The following is a 24,756-nucleotide window of genomic DNA, read 5'->3' on the forward strand; positions in this document are numbered from 1 at the left end:
TACTTCAGGGGAGTCACATATATATTATGCAAAAGTACAGAATCTATACGCATGTGTCAAGTATTAAAAGCGCGTACATACGTGGGTGTTCTTTATAAGATTCACATACATCTGTTAGTGTTTTGCAGTATGAACTGTTAATGATGTTTGATTAGTTCTGTTATGTTTGTTGTTGTCTATCAATGATGTCTCTCTCATGATAATCTGTGTTTGACAGTACTGGTTGGGTTGAACTGATGAAATGTTGATGATACTATTGTATTGTGATCTGTATTTGGTTCAGTGATTTGTGATGGGTTCAACATGTGATTCAGTGATTGATTCAATGTGACAGTGATTCAGATTCAGGTATTAGTGTTTTGAGATCTATATGCAGGTATTCTTCAGGAGAAGTGCGTACATACGCAGGTATGATTAAGAACAATAGCATATATAATTTGATGCATGATTGATAAGGGTTTTCGATGGAAGTAGTTGGTTTCTGTGATGGGTAACGATGTTTGACTTGGTATATTGATGAGTGGATATGCATTGATATGATTTGTTCTGATCTATTTTGATCTAGTTACATTAGTAGATTTAATGATTTAGTATTTGAGTAGTTGATTTTAGAATTGTTGGGAGTGGATACAATTTGAAACATTCTGAAAAGTGATCCACAAAGAGCTGAGGATAGGAGTCTTCAGAAAGGGGGTTGTAGCTCCCTTCCAATAGGAGCTAGAAAACGAGAGAAGGTTGTAGCCTTTTGCAGGTAGGAGCATGCGCGTTGGTTAGAGTTTGGGCCAGTACAAGATTGTAAGAAGTTTCTTTTGATAAAAGAAGGAGACAAAGATGAAAACAATGGTGGTTTTCTCCCACATTGGGGTTTCCACCTAAAATCTTGGTGGTCATATGGTTTTTGTGTGTTGATGTTCTATCTGCTTCTTAACTACTCATAGTTACCGATTAATTGATGAAAATGAAGTAATGATACATTAATTAATGTTGAACTGATGATGAAATTAATGATCAGATAAGAAATATGGATATATGTGGGTTTCTTTAATAAAAATTGCGTACAAATGCTAGTTTCCTTTATAGAAATAGTGTATACAAATCAGAATAAGAAATTAAGATTCACCCCCCCTTTCAGTATTTTCCTAACAACTACCACATGACATCTGACACTGCACAATCAAACCTACGAGTTGACTTTTTTACTGTTTGCCAAAAAATTCTGAACGCGATAACTTTCTCATATGTGTTAGATTGAGGCGATTTAAGCTTCATTGGAATCAAAATGACGAGATATACGATTTGATGCCAGTTTCGGGAGAATTTGAGCACTTTCATATTTGAGCATATTTTTGATCCGCTGGATCAATGTCCCAACTAGTCATGGCCTCCATGCTGGCATTACAAGGTCACACTTTTTCTTTACAAAAGCAGGGGTACGTAAGGGGTGTTACAAACCCCACCCCCTTAAAAGAACAACGTCCTTGGTTTTTTTTTTTAAATAGAAAGAAAAAGAACAAATTTGAGCTTTATATAACATCTCTTACATATGCTTTATATTCATTAAACAAAAATGGGTGTAGTACACTCATTTGTTTTGCCATCTCCTAGGTGGCTTCATCGCGTCAAAAGGGATTTCGTTGCACCTTGACCTACTCTATTACTCAAATACGGAGCATGGTTTGCCTCCGGTCCAAGATATATAGTGGTTATGGTAGGAACTCTCTCATCAGTTCCACCTGTATCTTAGACTAGTGATTCAAGTGTATATTGGTGGACACCCGCCTATTCCACTTGGACCCCCACCATTGTTTCTTTTCAGTTTCCTAAATCGTAGCACAACTTACTATTTTTGGTAGTTTTTCAGGTCCTAAAATTTCGAAGCCGTTTTGAGGGACTAAAAGACATTTTTATAGAAATTGGAGAGATTGGAAAAACCCCAAAAGGTTTAGTGGTTTCTTTTTTATCGTCTCTTTGATATCTTAGAAACAAGGTTTTATAATAGCCAAATGGAGATCGTATGCCAAAGATATGACCTCGGGAAGTTGATGTACCAATTTACCCAAACGGGGCCCACAGTTTTGGTGCTTCATCTCCTACGATTATGTTTTTTGATGTTTAGGGTTTTCCATTGTTTCTCAATAATAAATAAGCTTTTGAGCCTCATTGTAACACAGTTCAGAGGTATGTACCTACCACATCTCTTCTCAAAGATAAGAAACCATCACCTGAGCTAGTTTATTTCCATTTTTGTATGTAAGCGTATTTCAGTTCTTTGACATCGATGAAATGAAGTTTTATTTCTTCTGCATCTTTGTGTTTATTTGTATATATGTATTTTGTTGCGTTCCTGCATAAGTCCAGATCAGTGGTATCAAAGAAGTTTTCTCTTTCTCTGTTTTTTTTCCATGTCCCCAACAAGGTTAGGGTATAAGAAGTTAGGGCTCGAACTGGTTGAATCTTTGCAAGACCAAGCTTGCAAACCCCGACGGCCTCCCATGGCGGAAGAAAAGAAAGACAAGGGGGCAGGAGATATATGGTTAAATCTGTTGGAAGGATATTTTTCAGTTGACAACTTTTCCAATCAGGAAAATATTAATTTTTCACTCCTCAAAGCCACCCCACATGTCAAGGACTGGCGGGAAACCTGCTGTAAATAAGAGGACGAGAGGGAATCCTCACTTTTTTCAACCTAGCCTACTTGGAATTCTTTCGAGACGCCATCAAGGAACAATATTACCCTGTCATGAGCTATGAAGATAAATACATAAAGTGGACCACACTATGGTAGGGAAGGGACCAAGACGTGATGAAGTTCACAAATGTTTTCCATACCCTTCGCACGAAGCTAGGTATCAAGGATTCTGAGCGGAATTTGGTACTCAAGTACCACGACTGTCTACACAAGTACATCCAGGATAAGATGGAGTTTATGGACATCTCCTCGCTTGGTGCCGCCTATTGATATGTTGTCAAGATTGAGCATAAATTTAAACATAAGAAGCAAGACTTTGGACCTACGAATCTGAAGTAAGGGAAAGGCGCCCCCAAATCATAGAACAAAGGACAAAGCCAAGGCGGGGTGACCTAAGAAAATCCACCAAAGCCGCAAGAAAAGAACAACACCACGAAGGAAAAGAAGGACACAGGGAATTGGTGTGAGTTCCATAAGAGCGCCACTCAGAATGCAAGTAAGTGTCGAGCCAAGTAGTCACTGGTGGCTGAGCTGAAGGCTTCCGAATCAGATGCATATTCTGACTCTGAGCCAGAAACCAACAAGGGGAATGACAAAGGGAAGCATATTATCAATGCGGAGCCTAGTGCCACCGTTTCCACCACAAAGATCCATTAAGGATGAGCCTGAAGATCCATAGGAGGGGGAGCAGTTCTTCCACTCACATATGTGGGTGAAAGGATCTCCGCTACAATTCATTGTCGACAACACGTGCCAAAAAATCCTCATTTTAGCAGAGGTTGTGAAGTGGTTGGGCCTACCGACCGCACCATACTCGCATCCATACACCATCTGGTGGCTTCACCAAGGGCGATATCTCTGCGTCAACCAACAATGTTGCCTTCCCTACAACATCAAGCCCTTCACAGATGCGGTATTGTGTGATTTTGCTCCTCTTGAAGTTTGTGATGTTATATTAGGCCAACCATACTTGTGAAAGAGACATGTTGTGTATGAGTCTAGGCCACACACAGTTATTATTACTTTGGGCAATAAGTTGTACAGGATACTGGAGGTAGCATCACCTACTACCATTTCTTTGATCATTGCGAAGAAATGCAGTAAGATCATTTCCCAGACTAGGAAATTTGTTTTCCTTATGATTTGCCCTTAGGGCAAGAAGAATATTGTGGCCATGACCTCCAGACAGGGCTCCTCGACACAACAAGAGCAGATGGACAAGGTTGCAGAGGAGTACAATGATATTTTCACCTCACCCACAGGGGTACCTCTACACTGTTAGGTAAAACACTCCATCGATCTGACCTTGGGTGTGTTTCTACCCAATGGATCGATCTATCGACACTCTATTTTGTAGAACGATGAAATAAAGAGGAAGATTTAGGAGCTATTGTATAAAGGGCACATCAGGCCAGGTTCATCACCATGTGAGAGCCCGATTGTGTTGGTACAAAAGAAGGACATGTCATGAAGAATCTGTATTGACTATCGGGAGCTGACAAGATCACTATCCAGAATCAGTATCCAATCCCATGGATTGATGAACTTCTAGACCAGCTTAAGGGGGCCAAATATTTCAGTAAGATTGAATTGAAGTCCGATTATCACCAAGTACTGATCGAAACCTCTGATGTGTTGAAGATTTCTTTCAAATCCAAGGAGGGCTCGAATGGCTGGTAAATCATTTCAAGTTGACGAATGCCCCCGCAACCTGCATGAGGCCGATGGATGACATATTGCAACCCTTCACCAACTCATTTTTTGTGGTGTATTTGGATGACATTTTGATTTCCAGCCAGAGTAGGGAAGAACACCTCCACCATATTCGACAGGTCCTCCAAACCCTACGGCAACACAAGTTGTGTGCCAATTTGGAGAAATGCACTTTTGGTATGACTCAGGTTCAATATATGGCGTACATCTTGATGAGAAGGGTGTGCATGTGGACCTAGCCAATATACAATCATTCAGGATTGGTCAGCCCCAACCACTCTAACAAAGCTTCTTAACTTTCTAGGTCTTACCAACTTCTACGCAGGTTCATGTTGGGGTTCTCTCATATTACTTGGCCTTTGAGTCAAGTCACCAAGGGAGGAGCGAAATAAAAGTTCTTTCGGCCCGAACCCCAACAAAAGGCATTTTTCTGAGTTGAAGCATCGCCTCTACACTGCACCATTACTCACATTACCATACATGCAACAACCATTCGAGATCAAGACAAATGCCTCTGACTATGTTATTGGTGTAGTTCTTACTCAACAGGGGCTTCCAATGGCATATCACAGTGAGACACTATCAGACACAGTCCGAAATTATCCCACCTATGACAAATAGATGTATTTCATTGTGCAGGCATGCAAACAATGGAAGCATTACATTATGGGGAAGAAAACAATCATACACACAGACCACCAACCCTTGCAGTTCATACAAACATAAGGGAAGGTGCAGAACGATCGCCATCATAAATGGTCCACATACCTGGAGCAATTCCATTTGAAGATTAAAAACAAGAAGGGAAACACCAACAATGTTGCAGACTGTCTCAGCTGACCACCGGTCATGGCGTTGACCACTATGCTTGACTCCTATGGGCATGAGACTGCGGGGTGGCTGCATGTTTATAAGAGCGATACAAAATTGAGAACACATACTAGATGCTCATGGAAGACAAGAAAGTTCGAAACTTTCACCTCCAAGATGCATTATTATGCCACCTAGGACACCTCTATGTTCCTTCAAGAAAGTGTGCCAAGATGATTTGGGAGACGCACTACAGTTGGGTCACTGGACATTTTGGGGTAGAGAAAACAGTTGCAGCGCTGCATAAGTATTTTTATTGGCTGAACCTTCGACATGATGTTAAGAAGTACATCATATCTTGCACTTCCTGCGTCATTGCCAAACTGACCATCAAGAAGAGAGGCCTATATACTCCTTTGCCTACTCCTAGTCGACCTTGGGAATCCATATCCATGGATTACATGTCGAGCCTTCCTTCTACTAAGCATGGAAACGACTACGTTTTCGTGGTCGTCGATAGATTCTCTAAGATGGCCATTCTGGCGGCCTGCAAGAAGAGTATCAAAACAGAAGCCACTGCTAAGCTCTTCTTTGAATGAGTGTGGGTACATTTTGGGATCCCACAGTCCATTATCTCAGTTCAGGACAGCAGGTTCCTAAGTACATTTTGGTCAAATATCTAGTCGATGTTGGATACCAAGCTCATTAAGCCCACGACTTTCCACCCCCAAACTGATGGCTAAATAGAGGGCGTCAACAAGATGATCATACACATTATGTGTATGTACACCTCGAATAATCCACACACATGGGATGAAAGCCTCCCCTATGCCTAGCAAAGCTACAACAGAGCTCTCCATAGCTCAACTGGCCATAGCCCCTTTCAGGTGGGGTTGGGATTCCAACCACTATGTCCCATTGATGTGGCCACACCATTTGTAGCGACTCAGGTAGATTCAGCTCATGTCCACTCTGAATCTGACAGGGATAACAACTTCATTGAGCGCATTCAACACATCCACCAACAAGTTAATGAGATATTGGATAGAGCCAATGCAAAGTAAAAGCAGCGTCATGATCAACATCGGGTGCCACACAAGTTCCAAGTGGGCGAAAAAGTTTGGTTACATTTGCAGAAGGAGCGCCTCTTTGGGCCTCACAGTAAGTTTTACCTACTATGATATGCGCTTTACACCATCATTAAGGCTGTAGGGGACAATGATTTCGAGCTCAACATTCCACCATTCCTTGGCCTGCACCCAGTGTTCAATGTGGACTGCCTTCGACCATAATTTCCACCATTACTAAACACATCAAACATTATTGAACAACTCACACCAACAAAGTTAAACCCAAGCTGCATGGAACATGCCACAACTAATCAGATCATGGACACGCAGATCAAGAACACTTGCCAGCAGAAGATCCAACCGTATCGGGTTGTCAAAGCTGGCCAACTCTTGCACCAAGGCAAGTGGCTCACCAGGGACCCAGTTCAGCAGAAGTTCCCCATCTCATGGAAGCACTCAATGCAATGGGGACCATTTCTTCCTAAGGGGGGGAGATTGATCCAGGTGGATGTTGGTGGCCACCCGCTTATTCCTCTTGGACCCCCACCATTGTTTCTTTTCAATTTCCTTAATTGTAGCACAAATTACTATTTTTGGCAATTTTTTCGGGTCCTAAACTTCTGAAGCCATTTTGAGGGACTAAAAGATGTTTTTAGGGAAAATGAGAGAGGCCAGAAAAGTCCCAAATTTGTTTTTTTTGTTTTTTAATCTCCTAGCGTTAGGTTTTTGGATGTTTAGGGTTTTCCATTGTTTCTCAATAATAAATAGACCTTTGAGCCTCATTATAACACAGTTTAGAGGCATATAGCCACCACATCTCTTCTCAGAGATACGCTACTGTCGCCCCAGCTAGTTTATTTCCATTTCTGTATGTAAGCATATTTCAGTTCCTTGACATTAATGAAATGAAGTTATATTTCTACTGTATCATTTTGTTAATGTGTATATTTGTATTTTTTGTGTTCTTTCATAAGTCTGGATCAACTAGTCAATAATATCATCAACATCACGTACATACTTCTTAAGTAAAAAAATCTGAAAAACATCACGTGAATTCACTGTGGGTGGCAAGGCCAACATATAGGCCACTTGCCCCACTCTTTCCAAAATATGAAATGGTCCACAAAATTTGGGTGCCAACATAGCACAAGACCCCACTTTTGGTGAGCTCTTCTTTGGTATGATGTGGATGTAGGTTTTAACCCCGTATAGAAATTACCTGCATACGAATTCTAAAACACAGAAAATAAACAATGCAAAAGCATAACACATAAAACACATATACACAGAGATTTCCCCTGGATCCCAAAACCGGGACTACCAGCGTGATTTTTCATTATGTTCCTTTCAATGTTACAATACATATTTATACATGCCGAAGCATCCAATACCATGGATCGAAAACCATCACGTCGAAAACCATGGACCGAAAACCATTGCGTCCAAAACATGTGCGAAAAATCATGCACAAAATCATAGGTAAGTCTGCCCAACCTAATATAGGGTCCAAAAACAAAATTTTCCGGGGCGCTGGCCCAGACCCCATAGAGTGGGGTTACCTGCACCCCTCAAACCCTTTGTGACTCCCCCCACTACGCAATTGGCGCAACGAAGGTGGGGCTCCGCCCCCCTTCTAACCCCCCGGTTAACTACGTGGGCTAGTCGTGGAAAGAATATAACACAACCCAAAATTTTACCACTTGTTGTTTTCTTTCCACAGGGGGCCACAAGAGAGCTTAGTCATTTATCTAGCCCTGCAATGCCCATTGTTTCTTTACACCAAGAGAACTTCTCAAAGCTCATAGATTTTTTCAATGCATCTGCAGTATTCTTCAAAGTGTCCACCTTTACCAGCAACACCTTTTTGTCTTCTATCATATCCCTCACAAAGTGATATTGAACATCAATGTGCTTTGTCTTTGAATGATATGCAGGGTTCTTTGCCAAGAAAATTGCACTTTGGCTATTATAGTCTAACCTTATAGCTCCCTGTACTAACCCCATACTTGAACACAATCTCTGCAACCAAACTGCTTCCTTGCTTGCATGAGTGGCTGCCATGTATTCTACCTCTGTAGTTGATAGTGCCACTACAGATTGTTTCTTACTCATCCAATTGACTGCACCTCCAAATAGGTTAAACACATACCCAGTTGTAGATCTTCTTTGATCCATATCTCTAGCCCAGTCTGCATCAACAAAGCCACGAATATCCAACACTCTGTCCAATCCTGGTCTTCCTTGGTAGCACAAACCATAATCACTAGCGCCACGCAAATACCTGAAAACCCGCTTCGCTGTTGTCCAGTGCTCCTTCCCCGGTTTTGACATAAACCTGCTCAATACTCCAACTGCATGTGCAATGTCTGTTATAGTATAGACCATCGCATACATTAGGCTCGACTGCACTTGCATATGGAACACGGGACATGTCCTCTTCCTCTACTTGTGTCTTGGGACATTGTTCAGCAGATAACTTTACACCTACAGGAATAGGAACCTTCATCGGTTTACTATCCTGCATATTAAACCTCTACAATATTGTCTCGACATACTTCCTCTGGTTTAACCAGAGCTTCCTCTTTGTCTGATCTCTTTTAATTTCCATGCCCAAAATATAGTTTGTAGCACCATTATCTTTCATGTCAAATTTGGAGGACAAATGGGTCTTCAAATCCTGGATAATTTCTTTGTCATTTCCAACTAGCAACATATCATCTACATACAAGACCAGATAAATAACACGGTCACCAATTAATTTAAAATACACACAGTGATCTACTTTGCTTCTGGTGAAGCCAAATCCCCTTATAAATGTATCAAATTTCTGATACCACATCCTTGGTGATTGTTTTAACCCATACAGAGACTTCTTTAACTTGCATACCAGTTCTTTCTTACCCTTCACCGCAAAGCCTTCAGGTTGCTTCACATAGATCTCCTCTTCCAGATCCCAATGAAGAAATGTTGTCTTCACATCCATCTGTTCTACTTCAAAATCAAAAGCAGCAACAAAAAATAAAAGTAATCTAATAGAAGTTACCTTGGCAACAGGAGAAAAAATATCACCAAAATCAATTCCTGACACCTGGGAATAATCTTTTGCTACCAACTGAGCTCTGTATTTCTCCACCTTTCCTTCTGCATTTGTCTTCTTCTTGAACACCCATTTGCTGCCAATGGGTTTCCTTCCAGCCGACAACTCCACCATATCCCAAGCCTCATTTTTGTGCAAAGATTCCATTTCATCAACCATGGCCTCTTTCCAGAGTTTTCTATCCTCTGAATCTACTGCTTCCTTCATAGTTCTGGGATCATCATCAGTGATAGATAAAGCAAAATTTGAACAGAAAGCAGATGGAATATACCTTTCTGGATGCCTTCTTTCTCGAACTGATCTTCTCACACACGGAGTTTGTGGCTCTTCATCTTCTGATTCCTCCTCTGCTATAGAGTCTGATTCTTCCTCCTTTAGCTCAAACTCTATCTTCTCAAGTTCCTTTGGTTGGACTTCATGTTTAATAACATCTTTCACCTCTCTGAACACCACATCTCAACTATACACAACCTTCCTTGTTACTGGGTTCCAAAGCTTACAACCCTTTAAACCATCCTTATACCCAATAAAGATGCACTTTTCAGATTTACTATCAAACTTGGTTCATTTCTCCTTTGGAACATGTACATATGCATCACATCCAAATACCCTTAGATGTAAAAGAGAGGGTTTCTTACCAGTCCATACCTCTTGTGGAGTCTTATCCTTCAACACTGATGAAGGTGATCTGTTGACCAGGTAACATGCTGTCTCCACCGCCTCTGCCTAGAATTCCTATCCTAACCCGGCACCACTGAGCATGCTTCTTGCCCTTTCCATCAACGTCTTGTTCATTCTTTTTGCAACTCGATTTTTCTGAGGTGTATATGGAGTAGACTTCTTCCATGCTATACCACACTTCTTACATAATTCTTCAAATTCCTTACTGCAAAACTCTCCACTATTATCTATCCTAAGCACCTTTATCTTCTTCTCTGTCTGGTTTTCCACCAGAGCCTTAAATTCTTTAAACCTGTCAAAGACTTTAGATTTCTTCTTAAGGAAATACATCCATGTATTCCTTGAGAAGTCATCTATAAATGATACATAGTATACAGACTTACCCAGTGATGGAACCTTCATAGGTCCAAACACATCACTGTGCACAAGCTCTAATATATGTTTTGCCCTCTTACCACCATAGGGGAAACTCACCCGATTCTGCTTTCCATATACACAATTTTCACAGAAATCAAAATCCAGAGAGCTATTACTCATACCTTCTACCATACCTTTACCATGAAGTATTCGAAGGTCCTTCTCTCCAATATGTCCAAGCCTTTGATGCCACAGCATGTCCTTCTCTCCGAAGACCACTAGATTTTCTGCTCCACTTTCAGGAACCACAGAACTGTTGCACCCGTCAATAACAATGCTACCTTGCAGCTTGTACAAAGTTCCAATCTAAACTCCCCCCATCAATACCAATGCTCCCTGAACCATTTTGCAGGTATCCTTCTTGAACACTGTTTTTACACCTGCATCATCCAACTTGCTTACGAAAATCAGATTTCTAGCCAATGCAGGAATATGCAGAACACCCGGAAGTGTTCTAACCCTTCCACCTTCCAACTTCAACTTTACTTTTTCGTGACCAACGATTCTAGCCTTCCTGTTATCCCCCAAGAATAAATCACCACCATCATATTTCTCATACTCGCAGAACCACTCTCTATGGGGAGTGAAGTGAAAGGATGCACCTGAGTCAATCAACCATGCCTCATGATCTACATGTGTACTTGAAGAAGCCAAGTACACATCCCCACCTTCATCTGAGGTGGTTTTCGCCTCTGTAGAAGGAGCATCATCAGATCCCTTTCCTTTGTTAGGAGCTTTAGATTTACAATCCCTTTTGTAGTGCCCTTCCTTTCCGCATTTCCAGCACACCACCTTTACAGGTTTTCCTGGAGATTTAGATCTCCCACTCGATGACTTATTTTTGTTTCTGTTTTGGGACCGTCCTTGTACAGACAAGGCATCACCATTCTGGCTCTCCATATTTTTTTGTCTCATCTCCTCCGTCAGCAAGGATGAGACTATTTCATCAAATTGCAAGGCAGTTGCATTGCGACCTATTGCAATAACCAGACTATCCCACGAATCTGGTTGAGAACACAACAAATGATGCACTTATCTTCATCTGAAATTTTAATATCAACAGATAACAACTGACTTACCATAGTATTAAATGCGTTCAGATGCTCTGTCATTGAGTCTCCATCTTTCATCCTCAGGTTATACAGCTTTTTCCGTAGGAACAATTTATTCACCAAAGACTTAGATTGGTACAAAGAACCTAACTTGTTCCACAAAGCCTTAGTCGTAGCTTCCCCTGATACATTCACCAATACTGAATCTGAGACACACAATCGTATTGTGCTCTTCACTTCCGATCCAACTTCTTCCATTCTTCATCTAACACTCCTGTTGGTTTAGTACCCGGATCTAATGTGATCCACTGATCTTTATCCACCAATAGATCCTCCATCTTGAGTTTCCATAACTCAAAACTCTGACTATTAAATTTCTCGATCTCTATCTTTCCACTGCTCGCCATCTTCTTTGACCATTGTGTCCAAAACCATGGACCGAAAACCATCGCGTCCAAAACCATGTGCAAAAAATCATGCACAAAATCATAGGTAAGTCCGCCCAACCTAATATAGGTTACCCCCGAACCCCATAGAGTGGGGTTACTTGCATCCCTCAAACCCCCTGTGACTCCCCCCGCTACACAATCATAGCAGCGAAGGGGGGGCTCCGCCCCCCTTCTAACGCCCCAATTAACTACGTGGGCTAGTTGTGGAAAGAATATAACACAACCTAATAGTGGAGATACACATGCTCTCCCACTTGGAATTATTTTGCATACTTTACTAGTTTGCATAACTCTTTTTCCTATATCAAGCTTCCTTTACTTGCTACTTGATATTGGTAACTTCTTGTTCCATTTCCTTTGGCATGTTAGATCCAATAACTACTCTATTTGTTGGGTCATCCTAATTGATATGAGTGATACATTTTCTGTTGGGTCCCTATAATACTAGTGATTACCCCATTACTATTGTAGTTGTATCCCTTATTAATATTTTTGTGCCCCTATTGTCCCGATATTGTTATTACTGTGCCCCATAGAATCCCTCTATTGTTATTTTTGTGGCTTTATATTATTATTGTTAGGTCAGCTGGGTTATATTGTACTCCTTAGACTCCTATATATAGAAAGGAGGTTTTGTCATTTGAATCATCCAAGAATTGTTCATTTATGTAATGTAAAGGAGGTTGCCCCCTTGAAGAGGCTAAATTCTAAGGCGTTGATATATCTTTTTTATCTTTTTGTGAGCTGGTCTCATAACATTTGGTATCAGAGCTTTGGATTCTAGGGTTTCGTTGCTCCAAATAGGTCATCGTGGCATTTTCGCTATGACTTTTTTTTTGCGATGTTTCAGAAGCCTAAAAAAAACCCATTTGAGAAGGCATTGCGCTGAACCTTGGGTCCAAATTTCAGAGATTTTTGCACTATATTTGCGGAGATATGATCTGAGGAAGTTGGTCTTTGTGCAGACTCCTGAATTACATTCCAAATAGGTGACCTGGGGAAAATCGTCATAACTTTCTCTCTGAGCATCGGATTGAAATTTCGTAAGAAGTTACAGAAAGAGGACGGATTGTAGTTTCTTGTATATGTTTTTTAGAGCCAAAGGTCGAAACAGTGACTTGTGGCACGTCGTACAAGTTCGCTCTACTGAACTAGTCTATAATCAAGTCACTATGGGAGATTTCACATAACTCTTCCTTGAAGAATCCAATTTGGATTAGACTGGTGGCATTGGAAAGAGGACACAGAGCGCTACTGCAGGTCACAATTTCAGAATTGGATGACTGCAAAGTATAGAGATACATCAGAGGCAATATCGAGCTCCTACAAAGTGAAAAAAGGTGTGTAGATTTTTTTAAATTTTTGCTTAAGCTTGGTTTGAAAATTTATTTTGAAGGAATTCAAAGGGCATAATAGAGCATTATTATCGGTAATTGATGCCCCAAGGAAAGAAAATGCAAACACCTAGTAAGCAACTTGAAAGCTCTAGCATGACTCATGAAGAAGAGGAAGAAATGCTACATGATATATCAAAATTACAAGACCAAGTGCAACAAATGTCAATCTCACAAAAGCTAACAAAAGCTAAGATAAATGGCGTGGAATCTAAGATAAAGGGCATGGAAGCTAAGATGGACGATTTGAAGATAGATTTGAAGACAGATTTGAATAGAGACATGGCAGATTTGAAGACAGATTTGAAGATAGATTTGACAAATTTTATACAAGAAATACTTACTAATGGTGAAAAGGTAGTAAAGGAAACTCATGATGCGAATAAAAGAAATGTTAATCATGATTTCATAGACTCTAATGTGGGATCCAAGACCCACCATATTCCAAAAATTGATATGAGGAAGTTTGATGGCAAGGATCTCGCAACATGGATATTATAGATGGAGCAATTTTTCGATCTCAATAATGTGCAAAACACACAAAAGGTACGTATTGTAACTTTATATTTGGAACCAAATCAGTTTGTATGGTATCAATGGCTTTGATCTCGTAAACAAATTATCACTTGGGCAATTTTTATGGAAGAATTGACAGCACATTATGAGGATACAAAAAGCAACACTTTTTTTAGCCAATTGATAAGTCTCAAACAAAATGGTTCAATAATGGAGCACATTGAGGAGTTCCAAAAATCGAACATAAGTGTAAAAAATATTCCAGAGGAGCATAGGATTGATGTGTTCATAGGGACTTTAAAGGATAATATCCAACATGATGTTCACATTTGGGAACCTGATTCATTAGAGAAGGCATTCAGGTTAGCAAGAAAAATGGAAAGCAAAATTATGGCAACCAGGAAGCATACCACTCACAACTATAAAGATGGAAGTGTTGTTGCCCCTAGTCTTCCACAACCTATAAGGTTGACACCACATCAATTGGAAGAAAAAAGAGAAAAAGGGCTTTGTTACAGTTTTGATAGCAAATACACTAAAGGTCATAAGTGTGCTGAGAAGAAATTATTCTACATAGATTGTGAAGAGGAAGAAGAAAATGAGCAAGAAAGGTCAAAAGAAGAGGATATACTCCAGGAACAAAGCCTAGATAAAGAAGAAATGAATCCGACCATATCTTGTAATGCATTGGCAGGAATTACCACTCCTCAAACCATCAAGATAGAAGGACAAATCAAGAAGAAAAAGGTAATAATGTTGATTGATTCAGGAAGTACCCACAATTTTATTCATTGTAAGGTAGCAAAAGAATTGAATTGCTTCTTATATCCAGCACCAGAGTGTCAAGTGATGGTTGCAAATGGAGGAACAATAAATTGCTCTGGAAAGTGCCATAATATCAAGCTATCCATGGGAGAATATGTGTTGACTAGCCCAATGCTTTCCATTCCAATGGGAGGTGCTGATGTTGTACTAGGAGTCCAATGGCTACAATCCTTGGGTACAATAGCTTTTAATTTTCAAGAACTTTTCATGAAATTTTCTGTGGAAGGAAAGGAAGTGGAATTAAAGGGTATTGCAGGGAAACCGGGAAAGATAATCAGCTCTAACGGTATGACAAAGCTTCTAAAAAAGGAACAAAGAGGTGTAATTGCACAATTATGTTCGCTAGATGTTTCCACATTGGAACTGTTATCACCCTAAGAAACTCTCCTAGGTTGTATATCAGAGATTCTCGGGAACATTACAAACTCAACAAAAATGTTGGAAAATGGTGGATGAATGAAAGAAATGCTGCATATTCAAGCCAGATAACCACTTCCACTATGCTTAACCCCAGGCATGGGTGAACACCCCCAGACTACAAGGCTTTAGACCACCAATTACTCATATTTTTAAGGAAAATGTGATGATGGAGAATACTGATTACACCAGCACATGCACAGGATCCTGTGATGGCCAGTTGCAACCAGTTAAAAGGTCTGTAAATCTATTTCTCAACGCACAGACAGGATGACAGCTCTCTGGCATTAAAATAACGGAAACCTGCATATAAATTCAATGATACAAACTAGATTCTAACACAAAGGTGGGATGACAGCCCCTCTAATGCTAAACATCAAGAGCACATGAACAATGCATGACAGGCACAACCTAGAACAAAGAAGAAGTGGAAAATGAGTAAATGACAGTAAAAGAAACTTGCATTAGCTGAAAATGAAGACCAGACGCTGCAGGTATCACAGTAGTTACAATCTCCAGAAGTTGAACCTTACACCAGAATAACATTCATCAACCCTCTTACATTCTGTTTCTGGGTATATATGGAGGTTGAATACAAAAATCTCTGCTGACCTATGCGTGGAGGGGTCATAACTGACCACCAACCACATTTACAATTAGATATGGGTTTCTGCTGCAAGCTGAGTGTTTAAATGAACAAAATCGGCCTTTCTGGTACTTTGATGTCCTTCTTGAATAGGTAAATGCCGTGTTTATCTGCTCGAGGTTGTCCTTCTCGTCCTTGGCCGTGCTGTTCTTTGAATGTGGTAGCTGAAATATTAACTGCAGAGAGTATTTGGTGAATGATCGCTTGCTTTCTCCTTCGCGCACACAGGACAGGCCGAAAACACCGAAACCATATGGCAAATGCACGAGGGTCTGAGAATGAGTATCAGCCATCAGATAGCTCGGACGGACGGCGGAGATTGGATCTGAGAGGGCTATCGGGAGCAAATGGGAATGGATGAACGATGGCCATTGGATCACGGCGGGAATGATCCAACGACTATCGGGCGGCGGAGATGAGCGCAGGTTAACGAGCGGGAGGACGTACAGGACGGGCGGTAAGCGGTTTCCCCGCACCGCTTCGGAAGCTGTGGTGGTTTTCGTACCGCGGGGTGCGATGCAGTTAAATTATGACACGTGGCTGGAGGGGACGGCGGGGAAACTGCTTTCCCCGCTGGCTAACAGTCGTGCAAGTTACGGGAGCGGGGGGGCTGCGTAAAGCGTCAGATCTCTGTGGGATGATCAGACGGTCGACAGGTTATAGCACGTGCTTTTAGTTGATATGACGGGTGAAAAGACGTTTAAAAGGCCTGCGAAATGGTTTAGACAGATTATCAGGGTTTCATAGTATTTAAGCGAAAACGCGCGGGAGCCCTAAAAAAAGGTTTATGGAGAAATTTTGGCGGAAAATAGAGGAATGGGGAGTTAAAGAGTGTAAGCGGGGTTTTAAGTAAATATGGGTTTACACAAGGTTTTGGCAAAAAATAGAGATTAAGGGGTTAGGAGGGCATACAACTAACAAAGGTGGACGGATGGAGTAAACTGCTATTAGCTCCCTACTTGAAAAGACACACGTCCACGGTAGTCATTTGGTCCTCCAAACACACAAAAGCATAGCAGAGCTAACAGGAACCATCTATTTCTCGAGATCTCCAAAAAGCCTTGGACAATCATTCCAAGGTATTCGAGACTCCCAAAGGACTCCCACCTATTCATGATCATGATCATGTTATTCATCTAATTCCAAGAAGTGTTCCTCCGAACATCAGGCCATACAGATATCCCTATGCCCAAAAACATGAAATTGAACGTATGGTTGTAGAAATGCTAGAGGCTGGTATAGTTCAACCGAGTCAAAGTTCTTTCTCTACTCCAGTAGATTGGTGCACAAGAAGGATGGATCATGGTGCATGTGTCCGGATTATAGGGAGCTCAACAAGCTCACTATTAAAGATAAGTTTCCCATTCCTGTCATTGATGAATTACTGGATGAATTGCATGGATCAATTTACTTCACCAAGTTGGATCTTTGTTCAAGATATCATCAAATCAGAATGAAGACTGAAGACATTCCGAAAACAACATTTAGAACTCATGAGGGTCATTATGAATTTTTGGTCATGCCTTTTGGCCTTACCAATGCACCTTCAACATTTCAAGGTTTGATGAATTCCATTTTCAAACCATTCCTTAGAAAAATTGTGCTAGTAATTTTTGATGATATACTAATCTACATCAAGTCTTGGAAGGATCATGTTGAACATGTTGACAGGGTGCTACAACTATTGGAGGAGAAACAATTATATGCAAAAAGATCCAAATGTTTCTTTGGAGTACAAGAGGTGGAATATCTGGGTCATATTGTATCTCATGAAGGAGTTAAGGTAGACCCTAGCAAAATTAAATCCATTGAGGAATGGGAAATCCCCACATCCATAAAGCATCTGCGAGGATTTCTCAGGTTGACAGGGTATTATCGCAAGTTTGTTAAGAATTATGGGAGGATAGCAGCACCTCTAACAACATTATTGAAGAAAGATGCATTTTCATGGACTCTAGAAGCAACAAAGGCCTTCGAACATTTTAAAGAGGTAATGTGCCAAGCACCGGTCTTAGCTACACTGGACTTCACAAAAACCTTTATTGTGGAATGTGATGCTTCAAGAAATGGAATTGGTGCTGTTTTAATGCAAGATGAAAGACCCATTGCTTTTGAAAGTCGTCCAATCAAGGGAAAGTTTTTACACAAAGCTATTTATGAGAAGGAAATGTTGGCAATACTCCATGCACTTAAGAAATGTCGACCCTACCTAATGGGAAGACACTTCAAGGTAAAAACAGATCATGATAGCCTTAAATACTTTTTAAAACAAAGATTATCCTCTAAAGAGCAACAAAAGTGGGTCACAAAGATGTTGGGTTATGACTTTGAAATCATCTACAAAAAAGGGAAGCAAAATGTGGTGGCAGATGCACTCTCAAGAAAGGATGAGGATGTGGAAGCATTGTTGTGTGCCATTTCTATTATCCAACCAGATTGGATAAATGAAGCAAGGGAGGAATGGAAGAATGATGAAGAAGTGTGGGCACTTATTCGAAAGTTACAACAAGATTCCAGTACGTCTGATACATTTAGCTGGAAAAATGATTCGTTATGGTACAAAGATCGCTTATACCTCTGTAAAAATTCCCAACTAAAACAAAAGATTCTTATGGAATTGCACACTTATCCCTTAGGAGGGCACTCAAGATTTTTAAAAGCTTACCACAAGGTTAAGAAGGAATTTTTTTGGGATGGCCTTAAATCGGATATTCAAAAGTTTGTGGCAGAATGTTTGGTTTGCCAACAAAATAAATTTGAAACAATTAAGACACCGGGTCTATTACAACCTTTATCCATTCCAAGCCAACATTGGGAGGAGGTTTCAATGGATTTTATCACAGGTTTACCCAAGTCTGAGGGAAAGAGTGTCATCATGGTGGTAGTTGACAGACTTACCAAGTATGCACACTTTTGTGCATTATCACATCCATTTAAAGCCAGTAGAGTTTCTACTGCATTTATGGAAACAATTCAAAAGCTACATGGAAACCCAAAGATTATTTTAAGTGACAGAGATCCCATTTTCACTGGAAATTTTTGGACATAATTATTTCTTGCCTTGGTACTCAGTTAGCTCATAGCTCATCTTATCATCCTCAATCTGATGGGAAAACTGAGATAGTAAACAAATGTTTGGAAGGATATCTTCGTTGCTTTGTATCTGATAAACAAACACAATGGGTCAAATGGTTGCCTCTGGTTGAATGGTGGTATAACACTTCCCTCCATATAGCAACAAAAATGACCCCATTTATGGCACTTTATGGATATCAGCCACCATCCATCACATGATATTTAAGAGAAAATTCTAAGGTTCAAGCAGTGGAACATCACATCGAACATCAACAACAAGTCCTCCAACTCTTAAAGGATAACCTCGTGTTGGCACAGAATAGAATGAAACAACAGGGAGATCAACATCACAACGAAAAAAGTTTTGATGTAGGTGATTGGGTATTCCTACGACTACAACAATATAAGAAAATGTCCCTCAAGCAAGCTAAGAAGGATAATAAATGATCACCAATGTATTATGGTCCGTACAAGGTGTTGCAAAAGATTGGTACTATGGTGTACAAATTTGAGCTTCCTGCAGCTTCTTGATTGCACTCAGTTTTCCATGTTTCATGTTTAAAGAAGGTTATAGGCGACAAGCTCCCAGTTCAAACAATATTGCCAGAACTTGACGAGGAAGGAAAAATTATATTGGAACCGGAAGCAGTCACAGAAACAAGAACTCGACAGCTACGAAATCGATCAGTTTCAGAGTATCTTATCAAGTAGAAGAACTTACCCACTAAATATTCCACATGGGAGGATGAGAATTTTATACAGAAGCATCCAGAACTACTCAAGCGTTGAGGACAACACTTTTTTGAAGGAAAGGGGAATGTTGGGTCCCTATAATACTAGTGATTACCCCATTACTATTGTAGTTGTATCCCTTATTAATATTGTTGTGCCCCTATTGTCCCCATATTGTTATTACTGTGCCCCATAGAATCCCTCTATTGTTATTTTTGTGGCTTTATATTATTATTGTTAGGTCGACTGGGTTATATTGTACTCCTTAGACTCCTATATATAGAAAGGAGGTTTTGTCATTTGAATCATCCAAGAATTGTTCATTTATGTAATGTAAAGGAGGTTTCCCCCTCGAAGAGGCTGAATTCTAAGGAGTTGATCTATCTTTTCTATCTTTTTGTGAGCTGGTCTCATAACATTTTCAACCACACAATGCCTCAAAAGGACTCATCTTCAATGACTCCCACTACCCATTATTGTGTGCAAACTCCACTAATGGTAGGAAATCTTCCCACTTATTTGGTTTGTGCATGACATACATTCTCAAAATGTCTTCCAGAATTCTATTTAGTCTTTCTGTTTGGCCATCTATCTAAGGATGATATGTTATACTAAAATCTAGTTGGTTTCCTTTTAGGGGAGAAATTTCACAAATGGGATATTTTTTGGACATTTTCTGAAGAAAAAAATATATATTCGCCAATTTGGTTAAAAATTCACTTATTTTTTACATATATGTGATTCAATGGATGATATTTACCAAAAAATTACCAATTTTAATAGTAAATTACACGTTTTTAATGAATATTCACCTACATTCTATAGGTAGGATTTTTCAAACAAGAATAGTTGCCTACAATACTATGTATAGGAAAATATTTAAATCCTTAAAAAATACCCTGGTTCGTTCTACACACATTCCTTCACATGGACGTAATTCTCATCATGAATTAAGTCCTTTTTAATACTTTGCTTGATGTCAACTTCACAAGTGCTCACAACTACCAAATGAGCCATTTGTAGACTCCTACTGAGTGCATCTACCACCTTATTTTATTTTTCCTTGATGTGCTTTATCTCAAAATAAAATTACCAATCAAATCCAACCATTTGGATTGTGTAGAATTCAACTTGGGTTGATCAAACAAGTATATCAGTCCTCCATCATTGGACATGGCATAAAATTTCTCCCAAGTAGGTAGTGGCTCCATACTTTTAATGCATGCACTATTGCTATGAGTTCCAATTCACGGGTGACATAGTTCTTCTCATGTTCATTTAACTTCCTTGATTCATATTAAATCACATGTCCTTCTTACATCATGACTCCCCCGAGTCCTTCCTTCGTGGTCACTTCCTATTCCACTTCCTTCAGCATGTTAGGTCCAAAAACTACTATGTTTGTTGGGTCATCCCAGCTGAAAGGAGTGGTACATTTTTTAGCCATACAGTGCCTCGAAATGACTCATCTTCAATGATTCTGATACCAATTATTGTATGCAAACTCCAATAATAGTAGGAAATCTTCCCACTTATTTGGCTGGTGCATGATATACATTCTCAACATGTTCTCTAAAATTTTGTTCACTCTTTTTGTTTATCCATCTATCTAAGGATGATAGGCAGTACTAAAATCTAGCTGAGTTCTCTCTGTAAAGATTCATTCACATGCTCGTAATGTTCATCATGAAGAAAGGCCTATTTAATCCTTTCCTTGATGCCAACTTCACAAGTTCTCGCATATGCCAAATGAGTGACTTGTAGACTCTTATTGAGTGCATTTTCCACCTTATTCTCTTTTCCCCTAATGTTATTTATCTCAAAATCAAATTTGTTGATCAAATCCAACCATTTGGCTTGTATAGCATCCAACTTGGGCTGATCAAACAACTATCTCAGTCCTCCATGATCTGGCATTAGCATAAAATTTCTCTTGAGTAAGTAGTTCCTCCACATTTTTAATGCATGCACTATTACTGTGAGTTCTAAATTATGAGTGACATAGTTCTTCTCATGCTCATTTGACTGCCTTGATTCATAGCAAATCACATGTCCTTCCTGGATAAGGACTCCACTGAGTCCTTCCTTACAATAATATGTGCAAACCACAAAGTCCTTCTCCAAATTTGTTATTCTTAAAATAGGCACACATGTCAGTAGTTTCGCAAGCTGCTCAAAATTGGGTGCACATTATGGCGTCCACTGAAATTCGACTCCTTTCCTTTGCAAGACACTGATTGGATTCCTCATCTTCAAAAAAATCTAAATGAATCATCAGTAATATCCAACTAATCACATAAATGATCTGACCTCTATGACATTTTGGGGACTGGGCCACTCCATTATTTCCTTGATCTTTTCAAGATCCATAACCAATCCATCTTTTGAAATGAAATGCCCCAAGTGGTGAAACTAGGTTTGGAAGAATTCACATTTTCTATGTTTTGCATACAACTTATGATCTCTCAGTAATTGTAATACGTCTCTTAGGGATTCTTCATGCTCTTCTTTGGTTTTCGAATATACCAGGATTTCATCCACAAAGACTAACACAAATTTCTCCAAATAAGGTCTGAGAAAATTGTTCATCAAGCATATGAATGTTGTTGGTGCACTCGTAAGCCCAAATGAAACCACTACAAACTCATAGTGGCCATCTCTCATCTTGAACATTGTTTTGTGAATATCTTCATCTTCAATCCAAACTTGATCATGTCCAGACCTCAAATCTATTTAACAAACTTACCACATCCCCTCTTAGTTAGTCAAATAAGTTAGCGATTCTGGGTAGTGGGTACTTGTTCTTCACTATAGCTTTATTTAGTTATAGATAGTTGAAACACAATCACAACACATTCTTCCTAACAAACAATGATGGGGCTCCCCTAGGTTGTATGTTAGGTTGAATGTATCCTTTATCCAATATCTCTTTCAACTATACCTTCAATTCCACGAGTTTAGGCATACTCATGATATGGAGCCTTTGCTACTGGAACCATTCTAGGAATCAATTCAATGGTAAAATAAATGACTCATTTGGGTGGTAACCCCAATATTTATTCTGGAAATACATCGCTAAATTCTTTTAACACCGCATGAATTTCCAATCCGACCTCGTTGCTTTCCAATTCGCAGGTCGCATGGATTGCATACAACAAACAACCTTTCTATTTCATTGTTTTACTTGTAGCATGGTTATTTCCCTGAGCATGAGTGGTTTCTTTATCCCCTGTAGCGTTATCGTCTCACCAACATCACTAAGGCACTCTAGTGATTTCTATACAATCAATCTTGGTTTTGTGGTGATATCTATTCCATGTTGATTCAAACATCATATGATATCAACTATAGTATGTTGAGAGCAATTAAAGTGGACATGCCACTCATTTCCATTGGGCATGACTCTACCATGTTTGTTACTAGTCTTTTAGTCCTCATGGCCAGCTGAACCAACCACAATATTTCATGAGTTTTTTTTGCAAATCACATTTATCTGCAACCTTTGGGTTGATATAAATGAAATTAGAACCCCGGTCAACCAAAATTGAAACAAGTTGGTTAAGGACCATACCTTCCATCTCGATTACTGAATCTTGATGGTTTGCCTTCCTACTGTCCAATGTAGCATAAATTTGTAGCATACTTTGAGCCACACTGTTCATTTTTGTTGCGTCCTATACATTGTACATCTTTGTGTCATTCTGTTTTTTCTAAGGACAAATCCTCCGTAGATGGTTTTCTCCACTCATCCAACACTGCACATGCCCCTTCTTGAACCCCTCAACCCCAATTTTTGTTAGTGGTGGTATATTTTTTATGGTGCTCATCCTTGGCAAGAGTGGTGAACTTCACACTCCTCCCTCCTTACTCATATCTTGATGATTTTGGCCCTTTTATTTTTAAGTTTGTCTTATCTTTCTTCTTCTAGTATGTTTGGGCTTTGGTCTTGTGTTTGGATTGTTCACAACAATATTAGTCTTTCAGATGGCATCTTTTAATGTCCTTGCTTCATCAAACTCAATCATGTCTTGATAGGGTTGTGGTAACGCACTAAGGTACCTTTGAATCTTCACCTTCTCATCTCTAATATGTGGACAAATACCTCAAAAAAACTAGGAACCGATTCGTGTATTAATTAGAAGTGAGTTATTGTAGCTTATGCTCATGGAATTCTTTGACTATTCTATCACAATACCTCTTAGACATGTACTTCTCCTAAAAGTATTTCTCGAACTTTCCCCATGAAAACTCTTTCTCCTTGATGTTCTTAACTTTCCTCAAATCTTCCCACCAAATGTTCGTTTTTCCTTTCAAGTTGAAAATAACTACTCTAACCTTGATTTTTTCAGAGTAATCACGCACTTTGAAGTATTTATTCATTCCCAACAACTAAAATTTTTCATGTTCTGCTTTCTTTATCTCTCCATCGAAGGTATGAGACTTTTCTTTCTTGAATTCTTCCAGCATTGAGATCTTGTTAGTTCTCCGCTGATTATGGTGTCTCTTAACTACAATATTTGATGAATAATCGTGGCTTCTTGACTCTCTTTCTAGAATGTTGAGTGGAATTTCTCCTCTCACTATGTCTTCATATGCTTTCCTATATATTTTCCTTGAATTGTTGTTGCCCACCCTATTGGTGTCCAATTTTTTCTTTTGGACCTCTAATGAGCTAGGTTTGGACTTGTGTTTGCCTAGATAGCTCGCAAAAATCTTCTATTATTTCTAGCTTTGCAGGTTTATTAGGCTCTACAATATTATTTCGTTTACCTCTGCTTGTTTTTCTTGTGCTCTAACAATCTTTTCATTGTCTTCTTTGTAGATCCTCAACTCAACTCTTAAACTTCTAAGGGTGTCCATCCAATCAAGAGACTCTTCCTCTGTACTTTTTCCCAATTTAGTCTTATTCTTGATAATGTTGGGATTTATTACTACTATACTGCACCATTATGTTGCTCATTCCTATTTTTTCCTATTTTTCCTCAATGTCTTCGTATGTGTGTTTACACACACATAACTGTTAGTCATCAAAACAAAAATATAAATATTTTCCCATCATCTTGGCATGTTTGCAATAAGCATGTTGATGTGAAACCATCTGAAACATAAAATCTCATATTAGTATGCAATTTAAGAGATAAAATAACCTATCAGTAATCTTTCAAGTAAAAAA

The sequence above is a fragment of the Pinus tabuliformis genome, chromosome Q, assembly GCF_031772625.1.
Source record: "Pinus tabuliformis cultivar Carrire ecotype Pingquan chromosome Q, CPIR1, whole genome shotgun sequence".
Taxonomy (NCBI): Eukaryota; Viridiplantae; Streptophyta; class Pinopsida; order Pinales; family Pinaceae; genus Pinus; species Pinus tabuliformis.